This window comes from Hyaena hyaena, unplaced genomic scaffold (assembly GCF_003009895.1).
Source record: "Hyaena hyaena isolate Hyena2069 unplaced genomic scaffold, ASM300989v1 scaffold_143, whole genome shotgun sequence".
Classification (NCBI taxonomy): Eukaryota; Metazoa; Chordata; class Mammalia; order Carnivora; family Hyaenidae; genus Hyaena; species Hyaena hyaena.
The window spans coordinates 3,205,635-3,219,197 of record NW_024080775.1 but is presented as its reverse complement, the minus strand read 5'-3'; positions in this window follow the sequence as shown (position 1 = coordinate 3,219,197).

The window sequence follows — 13,563 nt, the reverse complement described above, 5'->3', positions numbered from 1 at the left end:
ATTAAAATTAAAATAAATTAAAGAGTTTTTCCATAACAGCAAACTGCCTCTTGAAGACCCAGGAAGCCAGTCCTATTGTAGGCTTCTCCTCCAAGCCTTTTTCAATCAATGAGTATGCCTATCATGTACATAAAATTGATAGATTCTAAGAGAATGAACAAAGTTATCAAGTTTCAAGGTTTATTTAGCACTGGATGATTTAGAATATACTTGGACATCAGACAAGTTTTCCTAAAGTGTTTTAAAGACCACTGGGCAGCTACACCCCAGGAAACTGGGTAATCTTTACTCCTACAGCTTTGCCTTGTCTGTAATCAGTCCCCACCGTAGCTTTTTAAAATTAGAAAAGGAAGACGGAGATACACTCAGCAGCTATAAATATAGATATCTAGGTCTTTGGGCATGGAGGAAGAAGCCGTCAAATCATCATGGTGGTGGTGGACCACTGAACCTTATCGAACTGGATGTGCTGTTCTGCAAAGTCCACAACAATATCCTCCCTAAGAAGATATGACACAGAGTCTTCCAGAATCTCCAGTGAGAAAGTGTGGCAATGCATGAAGGAGGCAGCAAAGCCAGGTGGAAGAATCTTCATTCAAAGAGTTGGTCTAAGCATACAATGTGCTGAGGCCTATGGGAAAGACAAAGATGAATAAAGCAAATTCTGCACCAGGGCAGAAAAGAAAGGCCAAGGAGAAAGGCAGGGAAAAGAATTGGGAAGGGCTCTTGAGGAGAAGCACCAAGGAAATATCTCCCCTAATTCATAGTTTCCTCAGCAGAGCTGAGAGCCTTTCTGGTCTGGAGAAGAGAGTGTAGGCCTCCAAATCACTCTGAGCCAGCAAACCTGACTGCTCCTCCCAAGCTTACAAAGCCTCTCATCTGCACACCCCAATCCACAGACGTCTGACGCCATGAAATACCCTCTGCTCATACCCCACAGGGTTTGAAAGCCAGCCGCACTCCAAGCCCAGTCTTTATCCTCTCTGACTCTGTCTCTGTTTTCTGACCAACTCTATAAACAGGATAAATCACTTACCCATTGGCTTTTTCTACTTCAGAGAAGAAAGACCTGAGAAGAAACTGCAAGTCAAACCCAGGAGAGGGAAGGAGCTTGGACAAACTGAGTCAGGACTTGGAGTGGAGCTTAGAGGGGGCCCTGGGAGGGGCACCTGGTGGCTCAGTCGGTTAAGCATCTGACTTTGGCTCAGGTCATAATCTCACGGTTCGTGGGCTCAAGCCCCATGTCAGGATCTGTGCTGATAGTTCAGAGCCTGAAGCCTTCCTCTCTCTTTGTTCCTCCCTTGCCTGTGCTCTGTCTCTCAAACATAAATAAACATTAAAAAAAACTTTGTTTTAAAGAAGGGGCTCTGGGAGGTAGGCCCCTCAGGAGGTGGGGCCATCATGAGTCTGGGGGGCCTTGGAGCAGGGCTCATGGGAAGAGTGGGAAAGGGTGAAGGAAGTGGATTAGGCAGAATCCTAGAGGAAAGCTCAAACTGGGCAATGGAAGACTAGTGGGGCCTTGTCTGGGTGAAGAAGGGGACTAAATGCTTAAATGGAATTTTGTTGGAGATTTTGTGGCAGCAAGATGTGAACTTAGAAGTAAACAAGCTTTCCAGGCTCCTGGGTATGGAGGAAGTCCTGGTTTTCAGGAGAAGAGTATGGGGAGCCAGGTTGAGCTCAGCCTGTAGTGATTTGTGGGCCAGACCCAGATCCAGCTAAAGAGCCCACTCAGCTGCCCTTTCAACAGGGATAGACTCACCCTTTGCCAGCATACGTCTTCCAGAATCTCTTTCTAGGTTCCTCTACCAGCATCATCCCTCACCGTCCCCTCATTCATGATTCCCTTCACTACAGAAATAAAACTAAAAGGCAACTCACTAAAGCTTGACCACCAGGGATTTCCTGATAGTCACTCAGCATCCATTGCATATTCTAACTGAATACGCATTGAGCATTGTGCTGAGAAAATAAAGAAAAAGATACAGTCCCCGCCTACGGCTTCCTTCTCTATACGTTCAACACATAGAACTTCCTAGACCCTGAAACAGTGACCAAAGGAAGATCCCTCCTCCTTCCCAGAATATTAATATAAACAGAAGCAAGACCTCTCAGAGATGCAGAAAGTGGGGTCCACTTAGAGACTGAGGACAATTCATGGGCCCAAGAAACCATCAGTGTCAAGGAAAAGGGACACCACTGCCATCTCTTGATAGTGCTAAGATTCCTGTAGACCCTAAATTAGGTTCCTTAAAAACTGGGGTGGAGGTGGAGGTGAAGGGTAGTGGCAGGTCCCTAAACGGACAGAGACTACACTAAATATACTAAAGACAGAGCACTGAAATCTGAGCAGAATGAATTGCTCCTAATCTCAGGAAGAACCTGTAAAGGAGGAAACCCGAAAAATCATATTGACCCTGCCCTAACACTTCTCAAGTAGGCATGGACCAAAGGCACTAACTGAGCACCTCTTTTGTTCCAGGTGCTATGCTGGGTTATGGATGAGTGGCCCAGCCAGGACTACAGAGCCAAAATTCCTAAAGGCAAAGGAGACAGGCAAGAATTGGAAGGATGGCTGTCAGGACAGTACAGCAGGGGAGGGGCATCTGGGGGTTTCATCTGCATCTGTTCCAATAGTCCTAGGCTCTCTTTCCCTGCCTCAAGTTGCGATTTTTCCCAGATGTGCATCTGCTTGAGGGAAAGAAGGGCAAGTGCAGGGGGAGAGTCTGTCTATCCTTGTATCGGGTCACAAGAGCAATCCTTCCCCTTTCTCCCTGTGCTATTCACTACCTGCTGGGTAGAGGGTAGGGGCTGGGGAAAAACCAGGTCAGGTAATGAAAAACTTGGCCCAGGTACCCTCATTTCTTACCTCTCATAGCCCAATAGGGGTGCTGAAGCATCCTGAGAGTCCTAGGACCATACTTTAGGCTTGACCCAGCCTGACAGGTCAGGGTTGGCACCCAGGGCCTAAGCCCTGTAGGGCTTGTGCCGCTGGAACCCACTGAGCCCTTGAGACCCCTCAGTGCCTGAGGCCATGTTCCCTGTATTCTCTAGCATGCTGCTTGCAACCGCTTCCCCAGTAGGGCCTGGACTTCCCTGGTGGGCAGCCTCATGATCTCTTTCCACCCACCAAAGGGTCTTGCTCAGAACCCCCTGCAACTTGGGACTGAGTTCTAGTCCACCTTCTTTGCCTCTCAGGGCTGCTACCAGAGTCCATTGCAGACCACAACAAGGCCTGCAGCCAGACCACAGCCCACAGGCCAAGCCCCTCCAGGTGGACGTGCTCCAGCTTCCTGCTGTTGTCCAAGATTCTGTCCCCCACTTCTACTGCCCTTGCTGCTGAGCTCCTAGCTTAACCACCTCGTCTGTATTGGACACAGAGGCTCCAAGATCCCACCGCCCTGAACAGTGTCTGCCTCCGCTGCCCAGACCACAGTCTTATCTCTGCCACCATCATCACCACAGCCAACGCACAGCCTTCATAGCCCTGCTGTCATGCCCTGGGTCATACCTGTCTGGGAGAAGACAAAGAGCAAGGGGCCCTACACGTGGCCCATTGCACCAAGGAGTTCTGGGTGGCTACAACCTCAAGTCACAAGGCATTCCACACTAGAGTCAAGGCAGGCCAGGTCAGTGGGTATCTCCAGGTGGTATGGAGTTCCCACTGTTATGGGAAACAAAGGCAGAAGGAAAAGGCAGATAAAATTAAATTTCCTTATAATCTACAGCCCACTGACAAATATTTGTGGCAGACAGAGTGTAACATTCCTCCAGGAACCCCCTACTATCTTATGCTTTGCTAAGGGAAAAGGAACTTTAGCTTAACAATAGCTAGGCCTCCAGTATCCTGTGAGTCTTCTTCAGCATATCCAATTTCCTTTCGAAAATTCCTCTTGATTTTACCTCCCCCACCGCCCAAGTATATAATCAACTCTTCTCATGGTCTCAGGCAGCTTTTCCTGCCCATGGGTCCTGCCCCTGTGCTTTGATAAAATCACCTCTTCTGCACCAAAGATGTCTCAAAAAGTCTTTCTTGGCCGTCATCTCTGGACTCCCACGGTTCTAAAACCCCATCACCCACCATGGTCCCTCTGAGCCTCAGGAGCTGGTGGGGGAGGGGGAAACATGGGTACTAGAGACAGAGTCCACAGGAGCCACAGGAGCCATGGGAGCCAAGCATGACCAGGACTGCCTCTGGAAAGTGCATCCAGGAGAAGCATGCCTGTGATTTGCTTGGCAAGGCCTCTGCGACATCTGCCACCAGAGCCTAGACAAGCTGTGGCTTCGGACAAGGAGCCTTACCCATGGCTGAGTGTCAGCAGCACTGCAAGTGCAAGGACTACTGTAGCTACCACGTGCACACAGGCCACAGACAGGATAGGGTGGGGCACAAGCCTTGCAGCTGCTCCTGCTGTGGGAGAGCTTCTCCCTCAGGATCACCGCAGCAGTCATGCCCCACAAGTACCCTCCACAGATGGCCCTTCAAATGTGGCCAATGTGAGGCAGCTTTTGCCCAAAGGATCCACTGCAGATGCACATAGTCAACACAAGGAGATGGTGTCATGCCATGTGTGTGGCAACAGGCTTCTATTTCGGACCCCAGGAAGGTGCACTGCCAGGACCATCACCATGTCTGTGAGCTCTGCAACCACAGTACTGGTGAGGTCTGTCCTACAGCAGCAGTGAGGATGGCGGTGGCACACCCCTCCCCAGCTGGGGGCTCCCTGTCAGCCCAAGAGGGCACTGTTGCTCTCAGAATTTCCTCCCAGCCCTGGTGAGCTACCATCTGGAGGCAGGGAGAGTGGAAAGTGAAGGAAAATCCCTTGGAATCGTCTCCTCCTCCCCTCTCTCTTCCCACCACCACCTCTGTCTTCCCCTACCAACCGAGGAGACTCCAGAAGGAGAGGAGAGATCTTTCTTAGGGGAATTTGCTGGGTTTTTATTATTTGTTTCTCCTGCTCCTCTCTCCTCCCTATCATACCTGACCCCACACAACTGTCCCCTTGGTTGTGTTGAAGCCCCTGGACAGTGGGCAGGGGTGGCTGAGGACAGGAGTGGCCAACATCCTCACCCCACTCCTCCCTGTACCCTCCCCCAGCCCTGCCCTTCCAGAGATGTGTGAGCTTCTCCTTGATGGACCCTGCCCTCCCCCATCAGCCCCCACTCCTGTCTGCTGCCTCTCCCTGGGGAGTTGGTGCTTTTCTTTTTCAGGGGGAAGGAAGATAGGAGAAAAGAGGAATCAAGGTTCTGTCTCAGAGACAGGAAAATGTGAGATTGGAGAAGATATAAAGGCAAGGAATGCAAAGGTAGAACCTTCATAAGATGGGTTTGTTTGGGGTCAGGACCTGAATATCATTCTATTAGAATATTTATCAGGGTAAAAAAGTCAGGGGGAGCAAAGGAAGGATTCACTAGGGCCAGAGGCAGGACAAGAGACAGAATTGTAGGATACACGGTGAGCTGGGCAGGACCCAGGAACTATAGGTGCTTCCAGGAAGTGGGAGGAATACAGCCACGGCATCCCCATCCCTCTTGCCCTCGGCTCCAGTCCTGGTCTTTCCCTCTCTTCCCCTTCCCCCAGGACAGAAGCTGTGGCCCCTGCATGTCCCCCACCCTTCACTCCCTCCTTTGTGCAGATCTATTTGCAGCATTTTAAGTTTTTAAAAAAAAAAGGAGAAGAAAGGAAAAGAAGTGACCAAGACTGAGAGGGTGGAGGGGGAATCAGAGGATACAGAGTTGGAGCCATTATTCTCTCCTGGAGGAAGGGACACAATGTGGAGATCTGGAAGGTGATTTCACATGAAGTGTCTGAACCTTGAGGGGTGGGAGGAGGAAAGAGGTGAGGGGGCAGAGGTGTGAGCCAGAGACAGGGGAAGAGGCTGGAAGACAGAGATGAGAAGCAAGGAAGAGAGATGGAAGGGAGGGCAAGAGACGGAACAGGACTATATATTTCAGAATTAATGCAGCCAATCGTAACCAAAGGAAAAGGGATTTGGGACTGAGAAGTAGCAGAAACAGAAGCAGATGGGCAAGGGAAACTGATACGTTCTGGGGAAAGTGCTGGGGACAGACTGGTTAGGGATCACATGGAGAAGAAGGAGGAGAGGGTAAGGACTAGGACTATGTTTGCATTGAGAGCTAAATAGGCACCATGCAAAAAATAAGCAAAGTAAGATACTAGTGACTGTCCATTAATTTGGGATCATGCATGCAGACATCTTCTTTGCAGTCACAATGAAGCCTCCAAGTGGCTTTTCACTAAAGGGTCTCCATAAATATACATATGAAATTCCCAAAATAAGAAACAAGGCAGAAATCGAGACACTGAGGTCAGTCGACACGCTTAAATATACGTTTCAAGGGAATAGTGAAGAAGCAACCATCCAAATATATGAAGACATTCTTTTTCCCAGGCTTTCTTGGGTCTCTGCAAAGACTAGCTCCCCCAGCTCCTCTCAGACCCAGGGTAAAACCCTGACCAACTGATCTCACAAACATTTGGAAGAGAATGCCCAGAATACTTGTGCTCCCTGTGTTAGGTCTCAGCCTCACTTTACCTGCAGTCCAGGACCTCTTGCAGCACAGGCCCCTGCTCCTCCCTCTGGGTCTCCCCTCGGTGCCCAGAACACACAGAAGGTAAAGTATATGACTTACTGATCCTGCTCCCTTGAAGAAAGACAGGAACTGAGAAAGAAACCCAAGGAGGGACATCATCTGAGCCTACACTGCCCTGTGAGGTTTAGTGTCAGGGAGGCAGGCAGCTGGAGGGAATCCATCTCTAGTGGGGCAGTGCTTTCCTTTAGAGATTCCAGGGCACACACACGCACACGCACACGCACACGCATATGCACACCTGACATGCACAGAGGGGAGAGGAGGATGCGGATATAAGGCTCCAGGAGTCCAGGTCCTGTCTGGAGGTAAAAGTATTGGGAGAGCTGGACTCCCACACCCTCTGTAGCCCCAGCAGACACAGACCCATGACTGCAAGGACAGAGGGGAGCCATTGCTGCCACTGCAGGTTGAATGCAAGCTCAAATTTGAGCAGCCCCCATCCTCCCTGGGTTTGAATTTGCTCTGTCCAGGGCACAATTCACATGGTTTCCTGTGTTCTGTGCTTCAGTCTAGTCTCTATCCTCCCTTCTCTTTCATACTCACAGGCAATTCTTGTGTTCAGAGCTTAGAGCATTTGTTAGGCTGAACCATATGAGATTCCTGATATTCAATTGGATTTGGCTTATACTGTCTATTCCTTTGGTTCTTCTCTCTTCTAAGCTTTTTTTGGACTCCAGGCTAAGGAGAAAGGGAAGCAGATTGAGGAAGGGCAAACGAGAGCTAATATGGATTGAGGGCACACTATATGCCCATACCACAGTGCTAATTCTCACTACCGTCCTGTGAATTATTTCCTGCAGCCCCTGCAATTATTTCTTACCTTTTACAGGTGAATGAATCCAGGTGAAAAGGCTACTTGGTGAGGAACAGGGTTGGGATTCCAGCTCAGCCCAAGATCTCCTGCTTCACCATAGCCTCCCCCCCCAACCCCAACACAGACACACCCAGTGGAGTCCTGGCAGAGACTGGGAGCCAGAAGGCAATGGCCTCAGCTTCACAACATGAAGGAGAAGGAGGAATCAGGCCAACTTGGAACTCTGGAGGGGCCAGAAGAACCCCCATGGAAGGGGGTGTGGAAGCTCAGCAACCAACCCAAAATCCATCTAGAGAAGAGCCAGTCTGAAAAATAACCCAGGCAGAAACAGACAGAGGGCCTAGACAGGAAATGGGAGGTGGCAGCAGCCTGGGACAGAGCAAGGGAGAGCAGAAGGAAGACATGTAGGGGGAGTCCAAGGCGGGTGTAGACAGAGCAGAAATGCTATGATGCTGAGGAACAGGGCTATAGGGTCTAGGACATGCGGTTACATGGGGAGGAAAGATAAAGTCCAAGCAAAAGGACTAAAAGCAGGATGGAGGGAGAGGCCCTCTGGGAGAGATATGAGACAGGCAAATAGAGGAACTCAGGGTTAGAGGCAGTGCTCAGTGCAGAAGTAGGAGTCAGCCTCAAAGAGGGCAGGGTTGGGTGGATGGGGTGGTGAGATTAGGGAAGAAGTGAAGCAAGGAGAACACACACACACACACACACACACACACACACACACACGCCCTTCCAAGGCAAAAGGAGCAATTGTCTGGTAATTTGCTCCTAGGTCCCAGTGAGCATACCCAACCCCACCTCCCCAAATCCTACTAGGCTTTTGGAGGTGATGGAAGACAAGACCCCAGGGACTGGAGAAAGGAAGGGGATAAGGATGTCATGAGCCACTGTGTGTGTGTCCTTCTGTAACTGGTAGTGCTGGGGTGCCCTGCTCTTTCACTTGACTATATAAACGGGGTTACTAGCTTAATCCCTCTAAGCCTCCATTTCCTCATCCAGAAGAAACCTTACTTGACTTCCTTTACTGAATTAACATAAGAATTTGATGAGAAGATACAAACTATCATGCACTGTGGGTGGGAGTGTAGCTGGGACCACCGTCCTGAAGCACAGTATTAGTGCAATTAAGAATGCATACACCTTGGCGAGCGGTGGAGGCTGCAGCGTGCCTAAAGCTGCTATATTCCCCGCAGACGGGCTCGGAGGCTTCAGATCACAGGTTGTATGGCTGCATGACCCTGGCGCATCTGAGGCTGCGACACTTCCCCCTGCCCCCACTCAACCCATAGCAGCAGGGAAGCAGCGACCTGCAGGACTGTTTTGGGCAGTATAAACAATGCTCATGGACTGGGACCTGGAAAGGAGGTGGGGCATAGAACTCAGCCCACCTTGGCTACATCCTCAGCACAGGGGGATCAGACCCAAGGGAGTGATTTGCAATGCTTGGTTGAAAAGGCACTGGGGTGACTCCATTTTTCACTCCACAACCACCAAGGTGGGGTCTCAGGGAGCTGCCAGCTGACACAGTGGAGGGGAGACCCGCCTACACCAAACCACACCCATCCCCTCCAGAGAGCTGTGTTGTTGTTGTTGTTGTTGTTGTTGTTGTTGTTTTTACCTGAGCCTGGGTTTGCCTGTTTATTGGTTTTGTCTGTGTGTTTGTATGCCTTTGTTCCCTGTGTGGTTGTCTGTTTATTTTTTCCAGGGCTACCTCAAGAAACCAGCCAAAGTACACATGATGGAGAGTCCCATATACCACTACCAGTAGTGAAAGAAAATAACCAAACTCTAACAAGAGAAGCCAAGAGACACCATTCAAAGAATACCTCCTTAATGGACAGGCCTTGAACAGTCAAAGAGCCTGTTTGACTCTGCTCTTTAATACAGCAGAACTCGCAGGGGCAGAGTGTACGACAAGCTTTTAAAATTAACAAGAGATAGAAAACTAACCAAAACAATGAAACGCAACAACTCTCCTCCAAAGAAAACCCAGGAAGAACTGACAGCTAAAGAACTGCTCAAAACAGATATAAGCAACATAACTGAACAAGAATTTAGAACAATAGTCATAAAATTAATCGCTGGACTTGAAAAAAGCATGAAAGACATCAGAGAAACTATTGCTACAAACACTATGGAACTCAAAAATAGTTATGATAAATTAAAAATGCTATAAATGAGATACATAATAAAATGGAGGCATTCAATGCACGGATTGAAGAGGCAGAAAGGAGAATAAGTGATTTAGAAGACACAATTACAGAAAAAGAGGAAGCTGAGAAAAAGAGAAATAAACTGATCCAAGAACATGAGAGAAGAGTTCGAGAGCTCAGCGATGCAATCAAACGGAACAATATCCATATCGTAGGAATCCCAGAAGAGGAAGAGAGAGAGAAAAGTGCTGAAGGAGGCCTGGGACAAATTATGGCAGAGAATTCCCCATCCTAGGGAGGGAAGTAGATGTTGCAATTCAAGAGGCACAGAGAACTCCCCTCAGACGTAACTTGAATCGATCTTCTGCACGACATGTCATAGTGAAACTGGCAAAATATAAGGACAAAGAGGGAATTTCAAAAGCAGCTAGGGAGAAAAGGGTCCTAAAATACAAAGGGAAACCTATCAGAGTCGTTACAGACGTATCTACTAAAACTTGGCAGGCCAGAAAGGAATGGCAGGAAATCTTCAAATGTGATGAACGGAAAAAATATGCAGCCAAGAATCCTCTATCCAGCAAGCCTGTCAATCAGAATAGAAGGAGAGATAAAGGTCTTTCCAAATAACAAAAAAATGATAGAATTTGTGACCACTAAACCAGCCCTACCAGAAATCCTGAGGGGGACTCTGAGGGAAAATTTGCAAGGAACGCAAGATACCAGAGACACCACCACAAGCATGAACTCCACAAAGGACACAATGACTCTAAACCCACATAATTCAATAATAACACTGAATGTAAATGGGCTGAATGCTCCAATCAAAAGACATGGGTAGCAGAATGGATAAAAAAAACAAAATCCATCTATTTGCTGTCTACAAGAAATGCATTTTAGACTGGAAGACACCTTCAGATTAAAAGTAAGGGGAATGGAGAAATATCTATCATGCTACGGGAAGTCAAAAGAAAGCCGGAGTAGCTATACTTATATCAGACAAACTGGACTTTCAATTAAAGACAATAACAAGGGATGAATAAGGGCATTATATAATAATTACAGGGTCTATCCATCAGGAAGAACTAACAATTATAAATGTCTACGCACCGAATATGGGAGCACCCAAATATTTAATACAATTAACCACAAACAGAAACAATCCTACAGATAAGAATGTGCTAATAGCAGGGAATTTTAATACTCCACTTACAACAATGGATAGATCAACTAGACAGAAATTTACTAAAGAAACCATGCACTTGAATGACATATTGGACAACATGGATCACAGATATATTTATTATGTATAGCCACACGGATGGAGCCTGAGGGTATTATGCTGGGCAAAATAAATCAGGCAGAGAAGGACAAATATCATATGTTTGCACGTATAGGAGGATGAGGAGGAACTTTACGGAGGACCACGGGGGAGAAGAAGGGGGGAAGTGGGGGGAGAGGGAGGGAAGCAAACCATGAGAGACTCTTGAATGCTGAGAACAAACTGAGGGCAGATGGAGGGGAGGGGAAAGGGAGTGATGGGCATGGAGGAGGGCACTTGTGGGGATGAGCACTGGGTGTTATATGGAAACCAACTTGACAATAAACTATTAAATAAAAAAAAAGTATGCACACACCCTCCCACCCTACAGTCCCTCTTCAAGGTAAACACCCCACGGAATCTCTCTCCCGAGTCCATAAGTAGGCCCTTATGAGCATGGTCATCCCAGGACTATTTGTGGTAGCAGAAGGTGGAAGCTATGCCTGTGTCTGTTACTAGAGAAATATATAAGTAAAATGTGTTGTATGTGCACAATGAAATATTACATGGCAGTCAGAAATAATGCAGTAGATTTATAGAGAGCAACTTGGGTAGATCTCAGAAACAATATTAGATGGGAAAAATAAAAGCGGGATGAGGTGTATAATACAATGCTATTTATGTACATTTTAAAAACAGTCAAAATATGCGGTATAATTGTCAAGGCTACACACATATATCTGTTAAAAATGTCATATCATTCCTCTGCTCAAAACTTCTCATTGGTTTCCTTTTGATTCAGAGTATAAAGCCAAAGTGTGCATTTACAATGGCCTACAAAGTCCTACAGTATTGGTCACAGACCCAGCTACTTCTCAGCCTCTGTTTCTCTGCCTTCTCACTCACCATTCTCTAGCCACTGGTCTCCTAACCATTCTGACTGCCTAACATACCAGGAAAGATCCTACCTCAGGGCTTTTGTACTTGCTGTCTCCTATAACTGCAGCACTTCTACCCCAGATAATCACGTAGTTACTCCCTTCCTTGCATTTGGTGTAATAGCGCATTTATAGCAAGACCTACCTTATTCCACCATAAAGAATTGCAGTCTGCTCCTACCCACCCACAACATAACTTATCCCCATGCCCCCCACTTTTTTTTTTTTTTTTTTAATCTGTAGCCTGACTGAGTCTACTTTCAAGCCACTTGCAGGTCATCCCACCTCCTGTTTCCAGGAGCTTGGCTTCAGGTTTTCTAAAGATGTAAACAGAGACATTTAACCCCTATCACCAACCTTGCTTCTGTCAGACCCTATTGCTTTTTTATTAAATTAGTTGCAGAAATGACCAGTTTCTCACAACCTCAACCCTAGATTCCTTAATTAGCATAATTTCAATCCTCCTCTTTCTGGGATGGCTTAAGCAGAGAGTTCCACTTAGAGACAAAATGACTTCTCTTAGTACCTTCCATGAGTGGGTTCTAGGAGAGGAGAGCTGGTTATGTGGGTGGTGTGCATACAAGAGCGGCTGTGTATTTGGGCAGAAAGTAAAAAAACAGGAGGGGATTGCACTGTGGTCACTGTTTCTCCTTCTATGCAAACCTCTTTTGCTTGTAGCAGATTTATAGGGGCTCCTATGAGTAGCCTGGCATCTTAGCCATAAACTTCCCAGAAAGAAAACTCATTGATGTTCCCTTGAGAGGCGACGAAAAATAAATATCAGGGTTTGGTGTAAACACACCAACCATGGCTAGGAGTGGAAGGCAGCCACTTCCTGACAGCTCGTTAAACTTCTTTAAGATTTGTGTACACGCGTGCGCGCACGCGCGCGCTCACACACACACACACACACACACACACACACAAGAAGTCTAACAAATATGCTTGTTTATAGACTGCTGAGATAAATGTACCTCAGTCCTTGGTGTATATTTCCACTCAAATTCAAACACATATGTCCAGAGAATAGACACATATATATGACTTTCAATGTTGTGCTTTATGAATGTATGTACCCAGTCTCTCCCCTTTTCTGAGCTCCTGACTGCAGGTTGGGGCCCAATGAGGGTAAATGAGAGAATGTCTTAGTAGAAGCTTGCATGTGTCACTAAGTGTTTCTCCAACTACACTCGATTAAAAAAATTGTTTTTTCATTATTTACTATTTGAAGTTATGCACTACCTTTCAATTACCTCTATGCCAACAAGTTTCAGTGATCATTTCCCCCTTGCTGAGTGGCTACTCAATACAGAATATAGCTCAGAGATTAGAGGCACCAGCTTTGCTTCAACTTGGGACAAATCCTACTTTCACTACTCACTTTACACAAATGACTTGACCTCTCTGAGCCTTAGCTTCAATTTTTGTAAAATGAATATAAAACTACTCAACTCATACACTTCTGTATTAAATAGGTGATTATGGGGGCACCTGTTAGCTCATTCGGTTGAGCATCTGACTTCAGCTCAGGTCATGATTTCACAGTGCATTGGTTCTAACCCCAGGCTCAGAGCCCTCAGGCTCTGTGTTGACAGCTTAGAGCATGGAGCCTGCTTTGGATTCTGTGTCTCCATCTCTTTCTGCCCCTCCCGTGTTCTCTCTCTCTCTCTCTCTCTCTCTCTCTCTCTCTCAAATAAATAATCATTTAAAAATAGGTGAGTATGAAAAGTGTTTGGAACAAAATATAGGGCATAGTTTTCAGTAAATGGTAGCTATTATTATTAT